This window comes from Ambystoma mexicanum, chromosome 2p (genome assembly GCF_040938575.1).
Source record: "Ambystoma mexicanum isolate Mex_15411 chromosome 2p, UKY_AmexF1_1, whole genome shotgun sequence".
Taxonomy (NCBI): Eukaryota; Metazoa; Chordata; class Amphibia; order Caudata; family Ambystomatidae; genus Ambystoma; species Ambystoma mexicanum.
Window position 1 is genome coordinate 727,307,507 of NC_090923.1, and position 19,985 is coordinate 727,327,491.

Below are 19,985 nucleotides of genomic sequence, written 5' to 3' on the forward strand. Positions count from 1 at the left end.
CCAAACAAACAAAGACTAAACAACTCCCAATCTCATAAAGCCGCACAAACGACCCACTCCGAGGGAAAGAAAAAGAGAATAACAAACACTCCGGAACAGCAACAAAGAAAGACAACTACAGAACACACCCCCACAGACAGAAACACAAATCGAATCAACACTGAGAGAAGAGACAAATCCCTCTACTTAACTCCATACCTCGCTGACAACTGGTCACCACAGCAAACCAACCCAACTCCTGAAGCAGCAACATCAAAAAACCTAAAACAAGCACGTAGAAGAAGGATGAACAACAAAAAAAAACAAACATACGACCTATGCGATAACACCCTACATCACCAAGGCAAGAGGAACTTCAAATCAGCAACCACAACTCCTGGAAGACGAACCCGATGAAAACAAAAACCCAAGACAGAATCTAGAAGAACTCTTCGAAGACGCTGACACCCCGAAACCTACATCCCAACAAGAGATCGACCAGGAAGGAAACCTCAACACCGATCAGAAGACAACCTCAACAAGAAAGTCCAAACCAAACAACGCCCACAAACTCCACTGCAATCTAATAAATGCAAGATCCATGTCAAAACACTCAACAGAGATCTTCGACCTACTTGATGACAACAGCATTGACATCCTGTTCATCACAGAAACATGGCTGGACGACAACTACAAAATCACACTCCAAAGCTGCCTTCCAACCAACTTCAAATGCCTTCAAATAAACAGGAAAAACAAAAAAGGAGGAGGCGTCGCAAAAGCATTCAAAGGAAACCTGAAAATAAAAACCGATGAACCACTCAACATCCTCAACTGCGAAAACATGGTGATACACCTAACAGCGAGCCCAAAAACCAACATCACATTCATCCTGGTGTACAGACCACCGACATATGATGCAACCTTCGTCGACAACTTCATAGAAGCAATCACCAACTTAGCCATCAACCACGATCACCTAATCATCCTGGGGGACTTCAACATCTGGTTTGAAGAGTCACGCCAACTCCCAAAACTCACTGATTGAACAACTCACTACCATGAAACTACGACAACTAGTCAAAGGAGCAACACACTCGGTAGGAAACACCCTCGACGCAATTTTTGCCAAAGAAAAACTCATCACCACGGCACCACTGATACAAATACTGTGGAGCGGCCACCTCATCATCCCATTCGTGATCTCCCTACCTACCCAAGTCTGCATCCAACCTCCTAAACTTACAACAATCACAAAAAGAACTGGAAACACATCAAAGAAAGCAACCTATTCGAGCAATTGGAACTAACCAAACCCCCAACTACAGAACTAGAGCTAGCTGACCTAGACGGGAAAGCGTAGCTACTACACAAATGGATTGCAGACACAATAGATAAGATCGCCCCAGAAAAACCATTCACCCCATCAAAAAAAAAAGCAATGGCAAAATGGTTCACCCCACTATTAAACACCATGAAAAAGGAAAACAAAAAGATGGAATGGAGGAAAGAATACAACCCAGACAAAAAAACATTGTTCCAGAAACAAATCCACGCATACAAGAAGGACATTCAAAAGGCAAAGAGAAGGCATTATGATGACAGAATCACCAATGCCACCAACACACAAAAAGAAATGTTTAACATCATTAAAGAGATGAGAAACCCACCAGCCTGCGATAACATCCCGACCCCCTGCAACAACCTGGTAGACCACTTCAAGAAAAAAATTAATGACATCCGACAAGCCATACAAGAGAGACCAACCAACCACAACATACAACAAACCGAACCTAACACAAAAACACAGTGCAAACTCAAAACCTTTCCTAAAATATCAGCAGAGGCATTTGCAATGCTGGTAAAACGCAGCAAGAAAGCTGGATCACCCATGGATCCCTGTCCCTCGGACATCTACAAATCAATCCTCGCACAAGGAACGCCAGCAGAATATTACAGAAACCTTCTAAATCTATCACTAGCAACAGGAACTGTACCAAGGACCTTCAAATCAGCATATATCAAGCCACTTCTGAAAAACACAAGTGGCGATGTAGAAGACCTCTCCAACTACAGGCCGATCTCAAACATTCCCTAACCGGCAAAACTCCTGTATATATATATATAAACTTACCCAAGAACACATAGAAAAACACCACCTGCTAGACGAAGCTCAACTTGGTTTCAGATCACCAAGAGGACCGGAAACAACACTACTATCCATCTGCGACGACCTAAAAACTAACGCAGATTCAAACACAACCTCACCCCTTATTCTGCTTGACCTCTCCGCAGCCTTTGACACAGTTAGCCATGAAACCCTCACCAAAAGACTAGAAGACATAGGCGTAACAGACACAGCACTACTCTGGACTAAATCATTCCTAGCAGACAGAACAGAAACCGTATGGATTAAACCCTTCAAATCCACTCCACGAGTTAACAACTGTGGAGTGCCACAAGGATCCTCACTGTCACCACTATATTTCAACATCTTCCAGACTCCGGTCATCAGAATCTTGAAAAAATACAACATTACATGCTACAACTATGCAGATGATACTCAAATCATCTACAAAATCAAAGACACCGTAGCCGATCACTCAATCCTAATCGATTGTCTGAAAGAAGTCTTCAACTGGATGAATGCCAACAACCTGAAAATCAATCCAGGAAAGACAGAAATCTTGATCATAGCCAAAGACCAAGAGAACGAAATCGCCATCCCGTGGCCAACGGAAATGGGAACTGCACCAACACCATCTAAGGTAGTAAAAAATCTGGGAGTCCTGATGGACAACACCCTAACCTTAGAACCACAAATAAATGCAACAGTGAAGAAATGTTTTTTTCCTCCTCCACACGGCAAGAAGAATCCTACCTTTCCTCTCCTTCACGCACAAAACACTCACTATCGTCGCCCTCATCATGTCAAGTATCGACTATGCAAACAGCCTCTACCTCAGAATACCAGAATACCTCCTGAAGAAACGACAACGGATCCAAAACGCTGCAGCCAGACTACTCCTCAAACTATCTGGAAGAGACCACATCACTCCTGCCCTAAAAACACTACACTGGCTCCCAGTAAAACATCGCATCACCTTCAAAACCATGTGCATAACGCACAGGGCAATCAGTGGACAAGGAGCAGAATTCCTACAAAAGAAAATAACAATCTACAAACCAACAAGACCCCTATGATCAAGCAACGAAATCCGCCTGGAACTAAAACCATACCTTAAGAAAAAACTTGGTGGCACCTCCTTCTACCACTTGGCCACAAAAACCTGGAACAACATCCCAAAAGAAATAAGAAACACGGAAGATCACCACAAATTCAGGAAATTACTTCAAACCTGGCTCTTCAACACTACAGACTCAAACTGAAAACCGAAACAACAGAGAAAAGGATGACTAAACAGGAAAGGACAGTGACAGCCGAGAACTGACAGGGAACCACCCACGGCACCTGGACAGGTGACACCGGATAGACTGGAACACCGGCGACACGCAAGGAGACTGAGTCAACTATCCCAGCCATTCCCACCCAGCATCCTCACCCGCCCCTTAGTTGTTACCAGGTACCACAAGGTTGTGGAATTGTCGAGATATTGGCAATCGCCACACTAGCTGAGTTGTGGACATTGGCAGGTGCACTGGCCACAGAAATATGAAGGGAGGACAGGTGGGGTTGTGAGGGAGGCTGGTGGAGGTGTGGGCCAGATGTGAAAGGGACCTTGAATGCCAGACTGGCCCACACCAGGACAGAAGCGCCTCAATTCAGAATAGAGATGCCAACTAACCAATTCCACTAACAATTTCCCCCCTCTGCATACACCTCTCAAACTCCTAACCAAACACAACCACAAGCCTACAGCACAATAAACCGCACAAACTTCACTACATTGCAACAACAAAACAACAAACACACATAGACTTGCTCAACAGTACACAACGACTACCGGCCGCAAACACCCCAGGCCTAGCCAAAGGACCCACCGGGCTGAGGTCGCCAACAGCACATCACTGCTCTCTTGCACATTTCCTGCTTCCTCCCACTAACTCGTCCTCACTTCCTCTTTCAGAGCCGCCAGTGCGCCAGGGGTCCACTCTGGTGGTGATAGTGCGCTGTATAAATGTCCTTTAACATTAACATTAACATCTGTGAAAGGTACAGTGAGCAAAAACCGTGTGCTGCAAACTCTCATCTCAGAACAGGTTATCATGCCATGATCTTTCTGGAGAGGAGCGCCTTCTACCTTTTTTGAAATATTTGCAAAGTCCTTGGGGTTGGTCAACCTGAGTTTCCTGGGGGCAACCAGACATGGACTCCCTGCTCACTGTGCTCAGAGAGGCACAGCTTCACCTCACTGATAAGGCCCAACAAGGCAGAAACACGTGTATGGGGTTGCTGTTGGTACTCTTGTTCAGAGAGGAATTGCCATAGCATTTCAGTGCTGGTCTGAACTCATGATACAAAGAGTGTGGAAATACGACCTTCTCCCCTCCAGTTTCCAGCACCAACATTCTAAAGTGGGTGTAAGTATTGGCGGTCAGATGCTATGCTCTCCAGCAGCTCAAGCTGCTAAAATATCTCGTTGTGGGGGAAACATGTGCTCCAGTGGCATTGCAAGCATTTCTTAAAAGACTTCCACTTTTCTAATTTAAGAAAGTTTTCATAAACTTTTATTAAACTAGAAAAGTAATGCTGCAGTCTAAGAAATTCTATTTTCATAAAGGGAAGAAGTTTGCAGTAGAGTTTAACGGCACCTCACAGGTGCTGAATTTTAACTCCTTGTGACATGCTTAACCAGTGCTGCTGTAAGTAGAATCTACTCCGTGTGCTGCCCTGTATTCCTGATGGTTGTAGGGCGGTTGCCAAGCCTCTTAATCATGCAAATGCGAAAGCCAATACTTTCATGTCCCTGGACCACATCCCTTCTTTATCAGAATATGGTGTTTGTAACGAAAATGTTCCTCCTTCATGCAACAACTCTTTCATACATTTGCACGCACCTCAAAATTGGACTCTTTTTGAGTCTCAAAAATAAAATATTTATGGGTCGATTCTTAGCTTATAAAAAGAGTGCGGAAATAAGCAGTGGTCGTAGTGTATGAAAATAATTAATGGAACTATGTTTCCTTCTGGTCTGCCCCTACTCTCCCCAAACCCCATCGCGACGCCCTCCCACACGCAATCCAAACCCCCAAACAATCACACCTGCTATTTAAGGGAATGTTCAGTGCAGTGCATTGAAGTGCAAGTTTCAACTTCTTCGTAAGCTTTTATTTTAAAACAAAACCATTCTGAACCGGTTTCTTTTTTAAATAAAAGTATAGGAACAGTAAAGGTGCACCGCTCCCAAACACTGGAAATACCACATTCTCGCCTCCAGTTTCAAGCACCAGCATTCTGAAGTGGGTGGAAGTATTGGAGGGGAGATGTCATGCTTTCCAGCCGCAAAAGCTGCTAAAATCTCTCGTTCTGAAGGAAACATGTGCTCCAGTGGCATTGCAAGCATTCCTTAAAAGACTGCCACTTTTCTAATTTAAAAACATTTTCTTAAACTTTCATTAAACTGGAAAAGTGGGCAGTAGAGTTCGTTTGACATGCTAAACCAGTGCTGCTGGGTAGAGAATCCCCTTGCAGTTCCTACCCTAGTTTCCTGATGGTTGGTAGGGCTGTTGTCAAGCCATATATCAGGCACACGCCGAGGCTTTCATGTGTCTGCACCACATTCTTTCTTTACCAGAATATGGTGTTTGGGAGTAAAGCATTGCTCCTTCATGGAAGAACAATTTCTTACGTTTGCACGCACCTCAGAATCGGCCCCAAAAAGTGTGTTTCTCTTGACCTTTTCAGAAATCACAGAGGTTTTTTTCCGACAGTTCCATTGGCGCTGACTTTTCAGAAAAATAGACTCTTCTTGCTCTGTAGCAAAAATAAACCTAATTCTTTCTCTGGGTGTGTTTTCCCATCGAACCAAGTACTTCAACAGTTGTTATATTCTGCTTGCTGGAGAGCATTCTTGCACCTTCTCCCAGGTGAGCCAGTGGCAATTCATAAACAGAGTTTTTTATTTGTCAATATTTCCTGTTCTTGAATTCAGTCAGGTTAAACAACCCCTTGATGTTTTCGTTCACCAGTGGTATCCTCTGTCTTGCTTGCAGCTAAATAAAAATATTAGATTTTGTAAAAATCTGTGTTTTACCAGACGTAGGCAAACCTATTATGTCTCTGCTTTATTCTGTTCAAGGTTGATATTATGAATCGGGCTTTGAAATTAAATGATAGTGTAGCTTTTAATTTGATGTGCAAATGATAGAACCACTTAATGCTTAAAGCCATTTTTTTAAAATAAAAAAACATGTTACATTTTAGTTGATGAATGTGCTCATCGCAGCTTCCTCGTTCCGAGACATGTTTAATGTTTTGTAATTTTGCCAGCTAGATAAGGGCATGCTATATGTTGTACAAAGAATTGTGCTGAATATTTCGTAGCAGAGTTCAGTTTATCGCAGAAAGTGAATCACAAAAAATTCCTTAGCCTGCATATTTAGTCTTTCAAAAAAGGTAGCGGGCGCTCCTGTCCAGAAAGAACATGGCATGATAACCTGTTCTGAGATGAGAGTTTGCAGCACAGGCTTTTTGCTCACTGTACCTTTCACAGATGGGAAATATCTATTTGCATATCAGTCTTTGTCCCGCCCACATGGGCAGTCGAGCACTGAAATGCAATGGTAATTCCTCTCTGAACAAGAGTACCAACAGCAACTCCATTCACGTGTTTTAGCCTTGTTGGGCCTCACCAGTGAGGTGAAGCTGTGCCTCTCCGAGCACAGTGAGCAGGGAGTCCACGTCTGGTTGCCCCCAGGTAACTCAGGGTGACCAACCCCAAGTTCCTTGCAAATATTTCAAAAAAGGTAGCAGGCGCTCCTCTCCACAAACAATATGGCATGCTAACCTGTTCTGAGATGAGAGTTTGCTGCACACGCTTTTTGCTCACTGTACCTTTCACAGATGGGAAATATCTATTTGCATATCAGTCTTTGTCCCGCCCACATGGGCAGTCCAGCACCGAAATGCTATGGCAATTCCTCTCTGAACAAGGGTACCAACAGCAACGCCATACACGTGTTTCAGCCTTGTTGGGACTCATCAGTGAGGTGAAGCTGTGCCTCTCTGAGTTGCTGTTGGTACTCTTGTTCAGAGAGGAATTGCCATAGCATTTCAGTGCTGGACTGCCCATGTGGGTGGGACAAAACTCATATGCAAATTAATATTTCCCATCTGTCTTCACAGCTGAGCTCCGGTGAGTGAACAGGCCTCTCCCGGGCACCTGTGTGCCCAATCCTGTGATTTGCACGTGTTTCTTTGCCTTAGGCCCCATTTTTAGCCCATGTCCCTGCCTCCCCACCCGGCTCCCATTTCCTGATTCCCCTTACAGCCTCCCAGCCCACCCACCCTCTCCCTGATTGGCTGTTCGTGGTCCTCACTGTGGTCCTCACTGCAGGCCTAGCCTGCCGTCTCACTGCTCGCTCGCCTCTTCACAGCTGAGCTCCGGTGAGTGAACAGGCCGCTCCCAGGCACCGTGTGCCCAATCCTGTGATTTGCACGTGTTTCTTTGCCTTAGGCCCCATTTTTAGCCCGTGCCCCTGCCTCCCCACCCGGCTCCCATTTCCTGATTCCCCTTACAGCCTCCCAGCCCACCCACCCTCTCCCTGATTGGCGGTTCGTGGTCCTCACTATGGTCCTCACTGCAGGCCTAGCCTGCCGTCTCACTGCTCGCTCGCCTCTTCACAGCTGAGCTCCGGTGAGTGAACAGGCCGCTCCCAGGCACCGTGTGCCCAATCCTGTGATTTGCACGTGTTTCTTTGCCTTAGGCCCCATTTTTAGCCCATGTCCCTGCCTCCCCACCCGGCTCCCATTTCCTGATTCCCCTTACAGCCTCCCAGCCCACCCACCCTCTCCCTGATTGGATGTTCGTGGTCCTCACTGTGGTCCTCACTGCAGGCCTAGCCTGCCGTCTCACTGCTCGCTCGCCTCTTCACAGCTGAGCTCCGGTGAGTGAACAGGCCGCTCCCAGGCACCGTGTGCCCAATCCTGTGATTTGCACGTGTTTCTTTGCCTTAGGCCCCATTTTTAGCCCGTGCCCCTGCCTCCCCACCCGGCTCCCATTTCCTGATTCCCCTTACAGCCTCCCAGCCCACCCACCCTCTCCCTGATTGGCGGTTCGTGGTCCTCACTGTGGTCCTCACTGCAGGCCTAGCCTGCCGTCTCACTGCTCGCTCGCCTCTTCACAGCTGAGCTCCGGTGAGTGAACAGGCCGCTCCCAGGCACCGTGTGCCCAATCCTGTGATTTGCACGTGTTTCTTTGCCTTAGGCCCCATTTTTAGCCTGTGTCCCTGCCTCCCCACCCATCTCCCATTAACTGATTCCCCTTCCAACCTCCCGCCTCCGAGCCCGCCCACCCCTCCCTGATTGGCTGTTCCTACTGGTCTTCACTGACCCTCCCAGGGCAGCCCTCTACCCAGCAGCCCCCTTCGGCTAAGGGCCCAAGGCCCATATTGCACTGTGTGACATTTAGACTGCACTGATAGATCTCTTTCCCACTATACAGGTCTCTCGAATTTTAGCTGGAGCTCTGTCTCCAAGTTGCATTGCAGTACATATAGATTGCATTGATAGGCCTCTCTCCCACTATCTGGTCTCTCAAATCTCAGAGCTTTGTCTCCTAGTTGCATTGGGTTTTGAGGTCATGGAGGGCTGTCTCCGTACCATGCTTAGGTCTGAAGCCAGATTGTCTGGAACCTAGTAGGTTATTGGTTTCCAGATAATTCTGAATCTGTAAGTAAGCTGCTCTGTCTAGGATTTTTAAGAGAAATGGGACCGTGGTGATGGGCCTATAATTGGTTGGAACCTCAGGATCCAGAGTTGTTTTTTTTAGAAGAGGGATGACCCAAGCATCCTTCAAGTTATTAGGGACCACTCCCGATTGGAATGAGGAGTTAATGAAGGTTGTTATGAAAGGAGCGAGGTCATGTGCCGATTACTTGATGATCGGAGCTGGACAAACGTCGCCTTGGCAATTGGATGGTTTTAGGTTAGAGATGATTTTTTCAGCCTCGAAGGTGGTGAGTGGCGTAAAGCTAAACGGCACAGGAGGGTCTGAGGCAGTTGTTCTAGGTGGTATATTTTTGCTTGAGGATGGGATCTGAAGAGAGTTTTGTTTAGCGTTAATTTTGGATTGTAAGGTGGATATTTTGTTGAGAAGTGCATTTTGTATGTTGTTGCACCAAGTGCTGTCTTTGATGCACACGTCGGGGGCAGGTGAGGGGGATTCGAGTTCTTTGAGAATTTTGAATAATTCTTTTGTATTAGATTCTGCTTGAGTTATGCGTGAGTTATACGTCTCTTTTTTGGCTTGAAGGAAGGCTTCCTTATAATTAAGAAAGGTGATAAAGAGGGCATCCTTATTAGTCGTACTAGTAGCAGACAGCCCTCCACACTCACTAGTGCACCACAAGACAACCAGACCAAAGCAGAACCAATTGGACATCACCAAACAAACAAAGACTAAACAATTCCCAATCTCATAATGCCACGCAAACGACCCACTCCGAGGGAAAGAAAAAGAGAAGAAGAAAGAACATACACTCCGGAACAGCAACAAAGAAAGACAACTACAGAACACACCCCCACAGACAGAAACACAAATCGAATCAACACTGAGAGAAGAGACAAATCCCTCTACTTAACTCCATACCTCGCTGACAACTGGGCACCACAGCAAACCAACCCAACTCCTGAAGCAGCAACATCAAACAACCTAACACAAGCACGTAGAAGAAGGATGAACAACAAAAAAAAACAACAAACATACGACCCATGTGATAACACCCTACATCACCAAAGCAAGAGGAACTTCAAATCAGCAACCACAACTCCTGGAAGACGAACCCGATGAAAACAAAAACCCAAGACAGAATCTAGAAGAACTCTTCGAATACGCTGACACCCCGAAACCTGCATCCCAACAAGAGATTGACCAGGAAGGAAACCTCAACACCGATCAGAAGACGACCTCAACAAGAAAGTCCAAACCAAACAACGCCCACAAACTCCACTGCAATCTAATAAATGTAAGATCCATGTCAAAACACTCAACAGAGATCTTCGACCTACTTGATGACAACAGCATTGACATCCTGTTCATCACAGAAAGATGGCTGGACGACAACTACAAAATCACACTCCAAAGCTGCCTTCCAACCAACTTCAAATGCCTTCAAATAAACAGAAAAAACAATAAAGGAGGAGGCGTCGCAAAAGCATTCAAAGGACACCTGAAAATTAAAACTGATGAACAACTCAACATCCTCAACTGCGAAAACATGGTGATACACCTAACAGCGAACCCAAAAACCAACATCACATTCATCCTGGTGTACAGACCACCGACATATGATGCAACCTTCGTCGACAACTTCATAGAAGCCATCACCAACTTAGCCATCAACCACAATCACCCAATCATCCTGGGGGACTTCAACATCTGGTTTGAAGAGTCACGTCAACTGCCAAAACTCACTGATTGAACAACTCACTACCATGAAACTACGACAACTAGTCAAAGGAGCAACACACTCGGCAGGACACACCCTCGACGCAATTTTTGCCAAAGAAAAACTCATCACCATGGCACCACTGATACAAATACTGTGGAGCTGCCACCTCATCATCCCATTCGTGATCTCCCTACCTGCCCAAGTCTGCATCCAACCTCCTAAACTTACAACAATCACAACAAGAACTCGAAACACATCAAAGAAAGCAACCTATTCGAGCAATTGGAACTAACCAAACCCTCAACTACAGAACTAGAGCTAGCTGACCTAGATGGGAAAGCGTAGCTACTATACAAATGGATTGCAGACACAATAGATAAGATGCCCCAGAAAAACCATTCACCCCATCAAAAAAAAAGCAGTGGCAAAATGGTACACCCCACTATTAAACACCATGAAAAAGGAAAACAAAAAGATGGAATGGAGGAAAGAATACAACCCAGACAAAAAAACATTGTTCCAGAAACAAATCCACGCATACAAGAAAGAAATTCAAAAGGCAAAGAGAAGGTATTATGATGACAGAATCACCAATGCCACCAACACACAAAAAGAAATGTTTAACATCATTAAAGAGATGAGAAACCCACCAGTCTGCGATAACACCCCGACCCCCTCAGAGAAACTATGCAACGACCTGGTAGACCACTTCAAGAAAAAAAATCAATGACATCCGACAAACCATGCAAGAGAGACCAACCAACCACAACATACAACAAACCGAACCTAACACAAAACCACAGCGCAAACTCAAAACCTTTCCTAAAATATCAGCAGAGGCATTTGCAATGCTGGTAAAACGCAGCAAGAAAGCTAGATCACCCATGGATCCCTGTCCCCAGGACATCTACAAATCAATCCTCGCACAAGGAACGCCAGCAGAATATTACAGAAACCTTCTAAATCTATCACTAGCAACAGGAACTGTACCAAGGACCTTCAAATCAGCATATATCAAGCCACTTCTGAAAAACACAAGTGGCGATGTAGAAGACCTCTCCAACTACTGGCCGATCTCAAACATTCCCTAACCGACAAAACTCCTGTATGTATATATATAAAATTACCCAAGAACACGTAGAAAAACACCACCTGCTAGACGAAGCTCAAGTTGGTTTCAGATCAGCAAGAGGAACGGAAACAGCACTACTATCCATCTGCGATTACCTAAAAACGAACGCAGATTCAAACACAACCTCAGCCCTTATTCTGCTTGACGTCTCTGCAGCCTTTGACACAGATAGCCATGAAACCCTGACCAAAAGACTAGAAGACATAGGCGTAACAGACACAGCACTACTCTGGACTAAATCATTCCTAGCAGACAGAACAGAAACCGTATAGATTAAACCCTTCAAATCCACTCCACGAGTTAACGACTGTGGAATGCCACAAGGATCCTCACTGTCACCACTATATTTCAACATCTACCAGATTCCGGTCATCAGAATCTTGAAAAAATACAACATTACATGCTACAACTATGCAGATGATACTCAAATCATCTACAAAATCAAAGACACCGAAGCCGATCACTCAATCCTAATCGATTGTCTGAAAGAAGTCTTCAACTGGATGAATGCCAACAACCTGAAAATCAATCCAGGAAAGACAGAAATCATGATCATAGCCAAAGACCAAGAGAACGAAATCACCATCCCGTGACCAACGGAAATGGGAACTGCACCAACACCATCTAAGGTAGTAGAAAATCTGGGAGTCCTGATGGACAACACCCTAACCTTAGAACCACAAATAAATGCAACAGTGAAGAAATGTTTTTTTCCTCCTCCACACGGCAAGAAGAATCCTACCTTTCCTCTCCTTCACGCACAAAACACTCACTATCGTCGCCCTCATCATGTCAAGAATCGACTATGCAAACAGCCTCTACCTCAGAATACCAGAATACCTCCTGAAGAAACGACAACGGATCCAAAACGCTGCAGCCAGACTACTCCTCAAACTATCCGGAAGAGACCACATCACTCCTGCCCTAAAAACAAAACACTACACTGGCTCCCAGTAAAACATCGCATCACCTTCAAAACCATGTGCATAACGCACAGGGCAATCAGTGCACAAGGAGCAGAATTCCTACAAAAGAAAATAACAATCTACAAACCAACAAGACCCCTGTGATCAAGCAACGAAATCCCCCTGGAACTTAAACCATACCTTAAGAAAAAACTTGGAGGCACCTCCTTCTACCACTTGGCCGCAAAAACTTGGAACAACATCCCAAAAGAAATAAGAAACACGGAAGATCACCACAAATTCAGGAAATTACTTCAAACCTGGCTCTTCAACACCACAGACTCAAACTGAAAACCGAAACAACAGAGAAAAGGATGACCAAACAGGAAAGCACAGTGACAGCCGAGAACCGACAGGGAACCACCCACGGCACCTGGACAGGTGACACCGGATAGACTGGAACACAGGCGACACGCAAGGAGATGGAGTCAACTATCCCAGCCATTCCCACCCAGCATCCTCTCCCGCCCCTTAGTTGCTACCAGGTACCACAAGGTTGTGGAATTGTCGAGATATTGCCAATCACCACACTAGCTGAGTTGTGGACATTGGCAGGTGCACTGGCCACAGAATTATGAAGGGAGGACAGGTGGGGCTGTGAGGGAGGCTGGTGGAGGTGGGGGCCAGATGTGAAAGGGACCTTGAATGACAGACTGGCCCACACCAGGACAGAAGCGCCTCAATTCAGAATAGAGATGCCAACTAACCAATTCCACTAACAATTTCCCCCCTCTGCATACACCTCTCAAACTCCTAACCAAACACAACCACAAGCCTACAGCACAATAAACCGCACAAACTTCACTACATTGCAACAACAAAACAACAAACACACATAGACTTGCTCAACAGTACACAACGACTACCGGCCGCAAACACCCCAGGCCTAGCCAAAGGACCCACCGGGCTGAGGTCGCCAACAGCACATCACTGCTCTCTTGCACATTTCCTGCTTCCTCCCACTAACTCGTCCTCCCTCCCTCTTTCAGAGCCGCCAGTGCGCCAGGGGTCCACTCTGGTGGTGATAGTGCGCTGTACAAATGTCCTTTAACATTAACATCTGTGAAAGGTACAGTGAGCAAAAACCGTGTGCTGCAAACTCTCATCTCAGAACAGGTTATCATGCCATGTTCTTTCTGGAAAGGAGCGCCTTCTACCTTTTTTGAAATATTTGCAAGTACTTGGGGTTGGTCACCCTGAGTTTCCTGGGGGCAACCAGACATGGACTCCCTGCTCACTGTGCTCAGAGAGGCATAGCATCACCTCACTGATGAGGCCCAACAAGGCAGAAGCACGTGTATGGGGTTGCTGTTGGTACTCTTGTTCAGAGAGGAATTGCCATAGCATTTCAATGCTGGTCTGCCCATGTGGGCGGGAGAAAGACTGATATGCAAATGGGTATTTCCCATCTGTGAAAGGTACAGTGAGCAAAAAGTGTGTGCTACAAACTCTCATCTCAGAACAGTTTATCACGCCATGTTCTTTCTGGAGAGGAGTGCCTGTTACCTTTTTTGAAATATTTGCAAGGAACTTGGGGTTGGTCACCCTGAGTTACTTGGGGGCAACCAGACGTGGACTCCCTGCTCACTGTGCTCAGAGAGGCACACCTTCACCTCACTGATGAGGCCCAACAAGGCTGAAACACGTGTATGGGGTTGCTGTTTGTACTCTTGTTCAGAGAGGAATTGCCATAGCAGTTTGGTGCTGGACTGCCCATGTGGGTGGGACAAAGACTGATATGCAAATGGATATTTCCCATCTGTGAAAGGTACAGTGAGCAAAAAGCGTGTGCTGCAACCTCTCATCTCAGAACAGGTTATCATGCCATGTTGTTTCTGGAGAAGAGCGCCTGATACCTTTTCTGCATGTTTAGTAGTAGTTCTTTTGTGGCTAAACGCCACCTGTTCATTTAGAATTATGTACATAGCCAATTGTTTTGTTCACAAAAATGTATTTTTTTAAAGACACTTGAAATGGATTTCTAACATCTGAACCCACCAAGCTCCACAAATATGTCTCACAATACCACATTTACCATTCATTTGACTCAATCTTCTGCTTACAAATTGTCAGCTCTTTGCTCAAGCACCCACGGGATAAATAATTCCACACTGGTCATGATAAATGATTATTTTCAATATGACTCATTCACAAAAAAGTGCAATTTGCAGTTGTAATCGAAATTAACTTATACAAAACTTGTGACACATCATAATGATCTCCTGGCAAAGTAATTTATGTGTCTGTGTGTTTGTACATCAGCAGCCGGACAATTTATTGCATTACACTAAGCAAGATATCAGATGTTAAATGGAATCACAGTGTATGGCCATGTATTATAGGGAAATCAATATCTTCTACTGCATGTAAAAAGGGGTATGTCAAATCACCTGAGAAGAGTTTCATAACCTTATAGAGTAACTCTGCATGCCATTTTCTGATCAGGATTACCATCATGTAAGGCTCGGAAATCCAGCCAACCATAGGAGTTTCGTGCTGAGTTTCCAGTCTGCTCCAGTTCTCCTGCTGCCACAGACGTGCTTCGTGCTTCCCTGCTGCTCCTGCCTCTGGGATCTTCGTTTGGTGGTATACACCTTTAAGAAAGTGCAACCTCGATCTGCTACAAAAACTCATTTCCGCGCGGAGCGCGCGCGCGGAGTTACCGGGATCCGGAGGGCGGACCAACGCGCTTGCAGCTCATCCATGCCCGAAGGAAGCTGAGGTAGGCACTGATTGACTTATTGACACTCGCCAGCTGTGCCCTCGCCAATGTCCTACCGCGGCTTCCTCCGCCGCCCACTTCTCCAGACCGTCCAGATTGATCGCTACCCGTCCCTCCTCTCTGGCCTTTTCCGAGCCCCGCTACCCAAATTACCACACTCCTTTTCCTTCCATGCCTCCCCATCCCATCTATCCTCACCCCCTTCCATGGAGGAAGACCCGGACCAGCGTCTACTAAGGAGCCGAGTGAAAAAGAACTTACTTCTCTCGTCTGCTTCCACCACCGCTATCTCTCCACGCCAAGCAGCGGCGGCGGTGGCGAACGCCACGCAGTCCCCTCTGGACACGGCCCCCCTAGAAGCATTCTCCTCCTTTCCCAATCACCTGACAGCAACGTTCAGCCGTCAGGGATTCGGCCGCCGCCGGCCTCAGACTCTATGGACCTAGTGCCCTCACACGCCCTCCTCGGGCCCGGAGACCTGATGATTCCAGCACCTCTCAAGGCATCCAGAGACGGCTCCCTTGAGCCTTCCACAGACTTTTGCCCGGTTCTAGCACCTGACGCCACGCGCCCTCTTACCGCCTCGGCGAGCGGCCCGTCCTGTGCGGGGACCGGAGGGTTCCCGCCAGGGGGTCTGAGGGCTCCTGCGTCGGCGACCACAGCCACCCCGGCCTTCTTGAACTCTATTGCATCTGACCTCATGATCGATCCTCGATCCATTTCTGCTTCGCCTACTGGAACACCTTCACCTGCATTGGCTCCCCGGCTGGTGGGGGCATTGTCCTCAGCCCAGTCCAGGGCGCAACCTACTACGACTGATCTCCACCTTAACTCTCAGAAGAACCTGGCCTATGAGACCACTATGGCCACGATTCACGTCGCCTCGGATGACAGCCGGCTCACTCCCGACACGGTTGGCCCCGCCTGTGTACAGAATTTGCCAGCAACTCACCCCACATCGGGGGACCCCTCCATCGACTCCGTACAGGGTGCAGCCGCTCCACTTTTGGCGGCTGTTGATGAATTGACTGGCCCACCACCAAACACAGCCGCAGACCACATCTTGCCTTCTGTTCCAACTTCGGAACCCCAAAACAAAGCTCAAAATAAAACCCAGGAACAACTTTTGAAGCCTCTTTTGGAGACAATAAATGACTCAGATTCCAACGATTGTTCTAAATCATCGGACACCTGTCCGCATAAATCTAGTCCATCCAAAAACAAAAAAAGAACGCTGTACAAAAAAAAAGCCAATTCCGCATTGAAAGCTACGCCCTCACAACTATTGCACAATAAACTACCAACCTCAACAAAAAAGCAGCAAAACCTTCCTGGCACTTCACTAAAAAGTAGCAGGCAGTCCAAAAACGCTGCCCCGCACCAGGGCGGAAAAAAGAGGGGATATGCTAAACTTCCTCTACCCACCCCCCTCCTGTCAACCGCCCTGTTGTACTTTTCCAAGACTCAAGGGAAAATAAAGCTATCTACCGACTCCGAACTTTCAGACGCAGAAATTCTGGAAGCCCTTGACGAAACCTCACCTGCCCCTAAAACCAGGAAAACTCTCGCTACCCAAGACTCCCAACTCCCTCCACCTACTCAAGATCTTGCCCAAACCCTTGCATGTGGTGGAAACCTGTTAGATACTCCGGCTTTGACCATCCTGGACCCTGATCGCGCACACAGTACTGTTCCAACTGCCCCACCAGATGGCCAGGCGAAGAAGACCTCACCTCCCAATCCAAGTCCAGAGGTCAGTCCACTCCCTCCGTCAATTACTAACGACCGACCAGTCAACCAGGGCCTCTCGGTCATTAAGGACTTATTACAGCCCAAAGCTTACCCATGTCACAGAGAAATGTCTGCCCAACCTTGGACCAAGACGCACTTACCTACCTTCACCCCTCTGGCTACGCCATGAGATTTCTCAGGCAACACCTCCCTCTTGGAAGACCCTGAATTCCACCCGAGCTCCGCAACTACAAGGAAGTTCAATCCATCAGAATTGGAAGGTAGTACTTCAAGGCACAGGCACTCATTGGCGAACCCCACATCTCTAGGCCTCAGAGACACACCACTGAACACTAGAAGACTTTTGGATTCCGCTTCCCCTCCCCATAAAGACTTACCAAGTAACAGAAAAGACTTAACCACAATCATGTCCGCAATAACCATCGCAATGGCCCCCTTTTGTAAACTTTATGAAACACTAGGGGACGCATCAAGAGACAACACGGCTATTTTAGCTACCATTCAGTCTAAGCTAACCTTCCTGGAAGGCTACAAAACTGCCATCGACTTGAAGTACGACATCCCCCATATCCAAAAAGACTTGCCACTTGCGGTGCCGGACGCCCCTCAATCTCTTTCCATCCTGACGAAGAGTCCTTCACCGAAGACCATGGCCGATATGTCCACCCAGACCCTCCAACCCAAGTCCTCCAACGACCTTGCTCCAATATTCGCAAACAAACCGAAGCTGGCGCCATCTGTCAGCACGTCCACTTCGATTCTTAAGCTAACCCCTGCAACCAACCCCAGTCTGACCCAACGGAGGGCCCAAGGGAAAAAGGTTCTAAAACTAGCGACAAATGATCATCAGCCAACCACGACCCGTCAACCCTGCAAACGCTCGCTGGAATGTCATGATCTCTGCTTCCAAAAGGTTAGGGTTTTCCCAACTCCCTTGGAAGCAGATCCATAACCCAGGTTCCGAGTGCCAACCAGTCCCAATTGGGACCTTTTGGACCCAGTCCTGGCGCCAGTGGCACCAGGCTCATAAATATGCCCAGTCCCAGCGCTGGAAGCACCGGGCTCATAATGCTTGGGTGGACTTACCTGCAGCAGACCATGCTGCTTACTTGCCTGCCAGTTGAGCCTCTGATCCTCTTCTGTTTGGAACTACTTTTCCTGTTGGGTGGGGTAGGAGCCACTTCCTAGATTCAGAACACTGGAACTCTTCTGGAAAGCAGGAACTCTTTTCTTACCTAGGCGTGGCTGTGGAAGGAGACACCTAAGCACTACAGGAGGCTATTTAAACCACACCCGATGGATGAATCTTGCTTTGCGTCATTCTGCATCCTCTGCAGCAGAACGCTCATCGTGTCTTCAGCATCTGATCCTGGGCCTAAGGAAAAAGGCTTACCATCCTGAATCCAGTCTTCAGCAACACCTATAAAGACAAGAAAGAACAGGTTAGCATTACGGTCTTCAGTGACAGCTCTTCACTTACCTGGTCCATCGGCTGTCACCAACGCCTCGCGGTGCATTCCGGCATCTGAAAGACAAAAGCTTACCAACTCTTTGCACGCTCCGGAGGCCTTCGGCGCTGCATCCCGCATCTGAAAGACAAAACAAGGTGCGTTTAAAGACATTGGGGAACTTTAATACTCACGTGCCATTACTCCTTTCCACATCTAACCCAGTGGGTATTCCGGCACCCTTTAGCCGCTCCGAACTTGTACCTGCAAAATAAAAAGACAGTTAGAGCGCATCGTGAAGCAGGCAACAAGCGCTTACTTACGTGCTTCCAGGCGCTTCTATTCATCACACGGGCTCCATCTTCAACTCACTTCAGCCCGTCATCCGCCATCGCCGGAACCCTGCAAAACAAGAAACATCATTACTAAAGACTTTAAAGACATTAGAGTTACTCGAAACTTACGGTTTGTGCAGTAAACGACGGACAGCAGTCCTCTGAAGTCAAGAGGCCTGCTCCCCTTATCCAGTGAAGAAACTGGTTACAGCACCCTGCCCCGAGGCAGATGGAGAGCACGGCGTTCACTTACCTAAGGTGAGAGCGTTAACCTTTGGGGTTCTACAGGAGAAGAGAAAGGGAAGAAGAGAGAGACATTCAATAACCCAGTTCCTTAATCCCATATTTTCTATCTGCAGACATCTTACCCTTCAAGTCAGACATACAGTGCACAGAGGTCCAGCCCAAAGAGCCAGCCGTGTGTTGCACATCACCTTTGAAGATACGGTATACGCCCAGTCAAGACCGGCGCCTCTATGGGAATCAGGTGAGCGTTACATGGAAACGGGCGCAGTCAGCTCTAATCACCACACGCTGCTGGCCAGTGCAGACCCTGCCGGGTCCCGGCCACAATCCGTGACGGATTTGACCCAGTCCCCGATACCACCAGCAGATTTCCTGAATTCAAGTATTCTATCAACAGCGTCTGCGCAAGTCCAGGACTCGCCCGAGAAAGTCTCTACTTCCTATCACTCTCAACCAACTTCTCATCGGCTTCGCAACCCCCAAGTCTTGCCTGACACCCCAGTTCTTTCATCGGGGGAGTCAGCTCCTCAAAGTCCGACTCGGACGCGGCATCCTAACCCTCCCCCAAGTGTTTCACCAGAACCTCAGAGCAGATCCAGATCAAGACCCTATCTAGACAAATCCACGGCGTTGAGGCCCATCGCCTCCCACAAACCAACTGGAAAGAACGAGGCTCACTCTGAGAACGACAGCCCCATCCGCCTTTTTAAAATGGAGCAGATATCTAACAAAGACAAGTACACCATTCTGAACAGAAGAACCGTCTTAAAAATAACATCGTCCATAGTCTCCCTAAAGCAACTGAAATCGGACGACTTCAAGCGGGTCGAGCCT